The sequence below is a fragment of the Eretmochelys imbricata genome, chromosome 6, assembly GCF_965152235.1.
Source record: "Eretmochelys imbricata isolate rEreImb1 chromosome 6, rEreImb1.hap1, whole genome shotgun sequence".
Taxonomy (NCBI): domain Eukaryota; kingdom Metazoa; phylum Chordata; order Testudines; family Cheloniidae; genus Eretmochelys; species Eretmochelys imbricata.
Window position 1 is genome coordinate 95,623,973 of NC_135577.1, and position 9,100 is coordinate 95,633,072.

A 9,100-nucleotide genomic window follows, 5' to 3' on the forward strand; every position below is an offset into this window, starting at 1 on the left:
TATTCCCATGAGGCATCAGTAGGTAATTAGCAAGCCTCTGCAAAACCAACCACCCTCCCTCCCCTCTTTGTGAGGAGTCTGAACACTTTTGCCCATCTCTCCCCTACAATTAAAACATAAATCAAGGGAGACCCCCCTTTAAACCTCCCCATTACATTTAGCCCCTGCTTTGTGTTGGGCTCTTTGTCCTGGGGAAGCTACTTCATGGAAAGTTCATGGGAAGACAACTGTCCTACAGACAATAAAGCTGTCTGCAAACCAGGCATTTCTAAACGAAGGCAACGACAGCTCAGACAGAAGAATTTTCAACCTGTTGCTATAGCAGCAGGGAGAATGTGATTCACTGGCAACATTATTGCAGCCACGGCTATGGGGTGGTGGTGAGTGAACATGTCCATTCCAAATCCCTGCTACACTGCCTAGCCCACAGGCTGTGCACAGCTCTTAAGGAGCAGGAGAAGTGTTAACTCTTTACTGCACACTACCAACAAAGGGCAGCAGAAGCTGGTGGGGTTGTTACAGAACTGGTTTGGAACTGCCTTCCTTTTGGGTCCATCAGAAGCAATTAAATAAACAAAGGGGAGAAAATTCAAAATGTTCTCAGAATTGCCAGGTTTCCAGGTGGATTAAAAATGCCCAGTAGTTGCTGTACACTTTTAATGTAAAGTCACAATTAAAATAGCATATTCTTCAGTGTTAATGACAAGTCAATTCAATTACCCAAGTTAACATTTCCCGAACATAGATATAGCCCACACTGGCATTCCAGGTAAATTCAGCCCATTCAGCAGGAGGCAGAGCTCCACTGGATTTAATGAACCTGATCCTGGGTGCAGTGTCTCAAGCAGTGGATGCAGGCATGGCGCACATAGCACGATAAATTCTCAAGGCCAGAAGGGACCATTGCGGTCATCCAGTCTGATGTGCGTAAATATACACCATAGACCAGGGATCGGCAACCTTTGGCACCCGGCCTGCCAGGGTAAGTCCCCTGGCAACTCCCACCTGCCGCAGTTCACCGCTCCAGACCAATGGGAGCTAAGGGAAGCGGCGCGGGCCAAGGGATGTGCTGGCTGCCACTTCCTGCGGCCCCCATTGGCCTGGAACAGCGAACCACAGCCAGTGGGAGCTGCGATCGGCCAAACCTGCAGATGCGGCAGGTAAACAAACCAGCCCGGCCTGCCAGGGGCTTACCCTGGTGGGCCGCGTGCCAAAGGTTGCCGATACCCGCTGTAGACTTTCATCAAGTAGTTCCTGCATCAAGCCCATAACTTCTGGTTAAGCTACAGCATAATCTTTTAAAAAGATATCCAACCTTAATACAGATACTCTTAGAGGAAGAAAAGAATCTTAGCTGAGTGGTCTCCAACCTTTTTATGCACAAGATCACTTTTTGAATTTAAGTGCAACCCAGGATCTACCCCGCCCCTTCCCTGAGACCCCGCTCCGCTCACTCCATCCCCTGCTCCCTCCGTCGCTCGCTCTCCCCCACCCTCACTCACTTTCAGCGGGTTGGGGCTCGGGATGGGGGTGCTGGCTCTGGGCTGGGGGCTTCGGAGTGTGGGAGGTGGCTCCTTGCTGAGCCTGGGGCAGGAGGTTGGGGTGCAGGAGGTGGTGAGGATGCAAGCTCTGGGAGGGAGTTTGGGTGCAGGAGGGGCCTCTGGGCTAGGACACAGTGTTGGGGTTCAGCAGGGGGTGCAGGGTATGGGGGGAAGTTTGGACACAGGAGAGGGCTCTCCTGGGGCAGAGTGTTGGGATGCAGGAGGGGACTCAGGGCTGGGGTTGGGGTGCGGAAGGGGTGCGGGCTCCCGCCAGGTGGCACTTACCTTGGGCGGCTCCCGGTTGGCAGCTCAGAGGGGCTAAGGCAGGCTCCCTGCCTGCCCCAGCTCCATGCCACTCCCGGAAGCAGCCAGCATGCCCCTGCAGCTTCTGGGGAGGGGGGGGAAGCTTCATATGCTGCTCCTGCCTGCAAGCACTGCCCCTGCAGCCTCCACTGGCTGCAATTCCCTGTTTCCGGCCAATGGGAGCTGCGGGGGCGGTGCTTGCAGGCAGGAGCATCATGCATGGAGACCCCTACCCCATCCTCCACAGGGGTGTGCTGTCTGCTTCGGGAGTGGTGTGGGCCCGGGGCAGATAGGGAGCCTGCCTTAGCCCCACTACCCTGCTGGACTTTTAGCGACCAGAGATCTTGATCAACTGGCAGAGGCTCCAGGATCGACCAGTCGATCACAATCTATGGGTTGGTGACCACTGACTTAGATCAATAGTACTTGTTTTACTTTCCACCATTAGTCAGTCTGATCCTCGTTTACTCTAAATCTATGGTTCATAAAAGGTGGAAGGAGCAACTTCCAGGAGAGGCAAACATAGCTCCCATCTCGGACGGGGAAGAGTTCTTTTTGGTTCAACTGGAAGAACTAGAGTTCTGGTTCAAGCCTATCTCTCTACACAAATGGTTTGAAAACTCGGCTCAGAAAAACACAACAAAGTTTGGAAGTTTCTCTAAACTTTTTAGGTCTAGAAATCACTGTGGAAACCTCACGAGAATAGACTCGTTCATGAGAGTTCCAGCACTTCAGGTCAGGACAGAAATACTGCTGGATCAGCATTCCTGACATTTCAGTGTTTCTCTGTCTGGTCCCAGCTGGAACCTGTATATGCTGCAGCAGCTGGAAACAAGGCAATAAAGCAAAGATAACTGAACAGTTTCCAGCTTCTTAAAAGATTTGGGGTTCAGTTTAAATTTGGGGAGGAGAAAGTTCAGTTGGTTCCTTTTGCTACGTTGTTTTTCCCATTTCCTATCAAGGGACCACCTGGAAAAAGGATTGCTGTATTTGCCAGTTGGTGGCCAGATGCCAGAGCAGAGTTAATCACTTAGTAGAGACCACAGGCGCGGACTTTTGTTTTTGCCGGTGGGTGCTCTTCTCCCCCGTCTCCCTCCTGTGGGAGCGGAGGGCAGGGCCTTGTGGGGAAGAGGCTGGGTGGGGGCGGGGCCTCGGTGCAGAATGTGGACAGGGCCTTGGGGGGAGGGGGAAGAGGCTGAGAAGGGGTAGGGCCTCAGGGGAAAGAGGCTGAGTGGGGGCAGGGCCTTGGGGCGGAGCACAGGCAGAGCAGTGGGTGGGGCCATTTTCCAGGTGCCAGGGTCCACAAAAGATTAATCCAGCCCTGCAGGTGCTGAGTACCTCCTATTTTTTTAGTGGGTCCTTGAGCCTCAGAGCACCCAGGGAGTTGGAGCCTATGGTAGAAACACTCCGTAGGTGGTTTGGTTCTGTGCATCCTGCATGCTACTACAGATGGGATATAAAGCAAGGCCCTCGCATTCTTGTAGGCAGCAACTTTTCTGGGCGAGACAAAAGGGAGCCTCTCCCCTTGGATCAAATCAGTAGGACCTGTGTTCAGCTGGAAGTAACTTTGCAGATCTTTGGTCGTTAAATGTACTTTACTATGAACCATATATATAGTAGTACGAATACAGTGATATGGGTACATGCCTCTTTCCATACTAAGGAGAATCACATTAAACTTACGCTTGAATATGAACACAAAGTTGTCATTTCTCTTTGGCGTATTTATAGTTCACAACAGGTTTGTAAAACAATTCAATTATTTCAGAATGTGAATAACCAACAGTGACCACTAATATAAGGGCATCAGAACTGCCAAAGCTACTACAATGTCAATATGTGAATAATACCTGAATATGGCTCAAGCAAGGATAGATGGACCATACAGCTTGTGGGGGAAGTTAAGATTTGTACTATCAAAATATTAGGCCACCTAGAAGTCATGAATATGGTCTTGAATACAGCAATGTTGTCAGGAGATCTATGTCCACAGATTCTGAGCAGTGGGCAAAGCAAGAGGATGCAAAACAGATAGCACCTCATGCTGTGAACACCAAGAAGGGTTCAAACAGATGCTCAAATTGCTTTTCCTTTGCATGATCCACTTAGGACAATGAATTCAGGACCTCCATAGTTAGAACCATGACGCTCTACAGTTTAAGCTTATATATATTTAAGCTTATAATTGTGTATGTGTATTATATATTTATAGGTATACATATTCTATTAAAAGATTTAAACCAGAATTTTCAAAAATGTCAACACCACCTAAATTTAGGCACCAATATTCATATTCAGACACCTATATGCCCACCTATGTATGGATATAAGTGGCTAAATTTAACCATGTACATTTGAAAATTTTGGTTCTAGCCAGGAAACTCGTTCACATTGAGGACCATATTCACATGATAGGTCTCAAAACATAATTGTAAACAGGGAATCATCATGAAGTGCATTACTAGTGCAGTCCCACAGGGATCAGTTCTTGGCTTTATGTCACTTAACATTTTTAGCAGTGACGTGGAAAAAACATAAAATCGTTACCAATAAAGATACAAAGATGGGGGGAATGGTAAATAATGAGAACAGGTTACTGATACAGAGCAATCGAGATTGTGTGGTAAGCTGGGCACAAGCAAACAGTATGCATTTCAATACAGCCTAATATAAAGTCTTACATCTAGGAACAAAATACATGTAGGCCAGAAAGACAGAATGAGGGATTCTACGTGGAAAACAGTGACTGTGAAAAATACTTTGGGGCACAGGTATTGGTGGACAAACAGCGAAACATGATGCCCAGTGCAACACTGGTCAAAAGGGCTAATGTGATCCTAGGATATATAAACAGGGAATATCAGGTAGGAAGGTTATATTACCTCTGTCTCTGACACTGGTGCGATCTTTACTGAAACACCATGTCCAGTTCTAGTGTACATGATTCAAAACTGGATACGGTTCAGAGAAGAGCCACTAGAATGATTAAAGAATTGGAAAATATGCCTTAAAGTGAAAGTTACAAGGATCTCAATATATTTAGCTTATCAAAGAGAAGGTTAAGAGGTGACTTGATCACAGTCTATATGTATCTACATGGGGAACAGGAATTTGATAACAGAGGGCTCTTCCCTGTAGCAGACAAAGATATAATAAAATCCAATGGCTGGAAGTTAAGCTAGTTAAATCGAGTGAAAATAAGGCACAAATTTTTAATAGTGAGGGTAAGTAATCATTGGAACAATTCATCAAGGGTTGTGGTAGATTTTCCATTACTGGCTATTTTAAAATCAACACTGCATATTTTTCTAAAAGATAGGCTCTCATTCAAAACAGGAATTAATTCAAGGAATTCCTGTGGTCTATGTTATACAGGTGAGACAGAATGATCACAGTCATAGAATCATAGAAGATTAGGGTTGGAAGAAATCTCACAAGGTCATCTAGTCCAACCCCTTCCTCAAAGCAGGACCAACCCCAACTAAATCATCCCAGCCAGGGTTTTGTCAAGCCAGGCCTTAAAAACTTCTGAGGATGGAGATTCCACCCCCTCCCTAGGTAACCCATTCCAGTGCTTCACCACCCTCCTAGTAAAATAGTTTTTCCTAATATCCAACCTAGACCTCCCCCACTGCAACTTGAGACGATTGCTCCTTGTTTTGTCATCTGCCACCACTGAGAACAGCCTAGCTCCATCCTCTATGGAACCCCCCTTCAGGGAGTTGAAGGCCGCTATCAAATCCCCCCTCACCCTTCTCTTCTGCAGACTAAATAAGCCCAGTTCCCTCAGCCAATGGTCCCTTCTGGTCTTAAAATCAATGAATTATGGTAAATTTTAAAATGTTTCAAGTCCAGCCATTTGCAATTCCTGTGCACAGAAAAAAACAGCTTCAATTATTGTATAAAGACAGAAACAAATTTCCACCCCCAAGCTTGGTTAACTCAAAAATAGCTGGATGGATTTTGCTGCAACTTCCCTGCAAAAATTCACCACTGTGCCAAGATCAAGCATGGAAAGTTGCTGCTGAATTAAGAATTTTCGAGAGTTATAAGGAAGTGAAAGCTTGGATGGTGTGCATCAGGCACAGAATCATCAATATTTGTGTGAATTTTTTCACCCATCCTCATGTCTAGAAATGCACTGCACAGATATTTCATGCTCTTAAATATAATCAGGTTGCAATTCAACCCACTGTTTAAAAATAACATGCATGTAAAAAAAGTAGCCGGTATCAAATTATCCTCCCCATAGAACTTGCCTTTAACAGACCTTTGCTTTCTGCATTTCAGGACCCCATCCCAAAAGTTGTGGTTGTTTGTAAATTCAGTTATTTACTCCTGCACACACCAGTGCAATGAATTTCTTGTGTTTAGAACAAATGTTGAAACACAGAAATCACCAAACAATGCAGCACTTGATTAATCTGAATTGCTCACTCACCCACTGAATTTCTACAAAGAACTCCTCTGAGCTGTTAATCTCATGGCAAAACTTGTTTAGAAACCTCTGCCTCTTTCCTGGAGACACCCTGTAAGGTTTCTAGATGGTATTACACACAGATTTCCATTCTCCCCTCAACAATACATGGAGCAAATTAATACATTCATTTTTGTTTGTTTCAGTTTCCTCATCTCACACTGCAGAGAAACAGCTAAAAGCTTTTATCAGGCAAGGTACAATCCCATCTACTTTGCCTGATGATGGGGTCCCCCATCAGAAAAGAAATCACCTCCCACAACAAACAGTTAACGCATCAACCTTCCCCCCCCATCATCATCCTCTTAATTTTTAAACTGGGACATCCATAATAGTGCAAGAAAGTCATTATAAAAACAGCAACAGGCAAAATAGCATTTCAGCCTGGGAAAACACTGCAAGCTGATGTCATTATGCAGGCTGCACCTTCCACAAACACGGTATCAAAAGCTTTCCAGTTAACTTCTGTAGGGCCAAAGGGCAATCCTGCCTCATCCTAACCAGTTTCACAGCATCAGCCTCTCTGTCTCTCTCTCTCTCTCCTTTCCCAAGCCAATACTATCCGGTTACAAGTTCACACAGACTTCAGCAGCTAAGACATTTCTTCGAACTGCTCCCTCTCTCTGCAGAGCAACTGGCTTTTTTACAATCTACCCATTCATCTCTCCACTTTAGTGACCCCATCATTGTTGTCCTTTCTCCCACGGCAGCTTCTGTATCCCCCGGAATTAAAACAAAACAGAAACAGATCACTCAGATGAACTTATTCCTCTCACTTGTTGCACTTACCCGGAGGGGAGGGGGACTGGGGGAAGGGCAGAGCACTTCAGCAATTTCCTCTGTGCCAACCCATGGCTTTCAGGCTCGCCGGGCGTGTGTGTGTGCGAGATAGAGAGAGAGAGAGACAGACAGAGGCTGCGTCCGTGTGGCAGTTGTGTAGGGAGGTATGCACTTTGCATGCTTGAGCAGGACCCGTGGCTGTTTGCATGTCTGCCAATCGGCCCGTCTTGTTCGTGTGGGAAGGGCAGATAGAAAAAAATTTGCAGGTTACTTTGCGATCAGGCACACCCAGAAAGACAAGGGGCGGGAGATAGGCAGAGAGGGGGCAGGGAACAGGCAGAGAGTTTGGCAGGAGCAGACAGGGGGCGGTTGGAGATTTCAAGTTAGGTGGATATTTGTTAAGTGAAGCTTTTATTTATTTGAATGGGGGAAATACATACACCTCCTTGTTCTGGCAAGAAGCATTTCAACTGATCACCTTGCGCTAGAGCCCAGCAGCCTCCTCCCAATGCCAGCAGCTGAATCTCTTTCTGACGTTAACTCTTCACATACGAGCCCTGTTGCCTGATACATTCTTCTTCCCCTCCCAAGTGAACTAGTTTGAATTTATTTCCAGACCAGGCAAAACAGGAATCAACGTTTTAAATTCACGGTATTCATCACACTTTCAAAAATCCATTCCTCGCTATTGTTTCGCTCCCTGATGGAAATGTATAAACATTCCCTAGTCCCTGTCAAGCTAAAGGCCATGCGCACTGGGGAAAGATAGCCTGATACCATTTAATTGTACCTAGAATGAAACAGAACATAATGCCTTTGATGCAAAACATGCCCCTGATCATTCCAAATCTCCCATCTTGTGATGTCCCCCTGAAACAGTTTGGATATAAAATCCAATTTGGTATAAAATCTCAAGACCACGGGGACAAAACCTCTGTCAGTGTCCCCGGAGAAAAAACAGCATCATTCTACTCACATAACATTTCAAAGGCTACTGAGGGTTTCCTCACTTCCCCACTCCTTGTTATGGAGAGACAGAATGTACTGAGCTTGAAGCATCAGGAACGATAACAGAGATTTCAAGACAAGAGCTATTTGGAAGACTTTAAGGCCATGTAGGAAAGTGCCTGGCTTGCAAAGATCTCACTGATTTTCCACTTTCCGCTGATACAGTAAAGTTGTCAAAATAGCGAAATAATTTTAAATGAATTTGTTGTACACATGGTAAGTGGAATTAGGGTCTGGATGGTGCAGACTGACCAAATGTGGAAACCACAAGGAAAGACTGAGCCATGGTCCTTGGGATTTTGGGTCCAACAATGAGATGGACCAGATAAAGCAACAATGAGTAGGACATGGGTGATGAGAAGGGTTTACAAACATTAATTAACCCTCTGACGTAGGGAAGTAAAAAGCAGAGAGAGGTTAAAACCAACATTTTCAAAAGTGTTTATGAATTTTGGGAGTCCAGTTTGAGACATCTTACAGCCCAATTTGCAGAGGTGCTGAGAACCTTCAGCTCCCACCAATTTCAGTTCCACACCCTGAAAATCAAGCTCCTGGTTTCTCAAGTTGGGCAATCAAAAACTGAGGTACCTAGAATTAGTCTTTTGAAAATTTGAGCCTAAGTGACTTGGCCAGGATTACACAGTGAGTCAGTAGCAGAGCTGGGATTTACATTTCCTAACTCTCAGGTCTGTCTCTTAACCACAAGACCCCTTATGCACACCTCTTCTTAGTCCCTTCTCAACCACATTTCCCTCAGCAATCAATTTCATGTAGCAGACTGGATTTTCTCTACCCATAAGTGCTAGAAGAAAAACAGTCTCCTATATAACAGAGACAATAACCAGCTTGTGGCAGGTTGAGGTCAGGGCAGAACAAGATAGAGGATCAACCAGAGGACAAATTGCTTAAACAAAACTTTTAGAGACAAGTCTGAAGCTTAAACCAACCTTGTCGCTGGGAAGGATGAAAATTCCAGCCTGAAGCCCTGACT

The 9,100-nt window shown here is 45.7% G+C and overlaps 1 protein-coding gene across 4 annotated transcripts in view; it reads right to left on the reverse strand.

The window, feature by feature from the left end:
- STON2 (stonin 2) overlaps positions 1-7,325 on the reverse strand; it is a 48,652-nt gene extending 41,327 nt beyond the window's left edge. For all 4 annotated transcript variants that reach the window (XM_077819220.1, XM_077819218.1, XM_077819221.1 and 1 more), the window contains exon 1: positions 7,111-7,325. The gene's annotated coding sequence lies outside the window, so the exon portion shown is untranslated. The remainder of the gene's footprint in view (positions 1-7,110) is intronic.
- Positions 7,326-9,100: the final 1,775 nt, after the last annotated feature.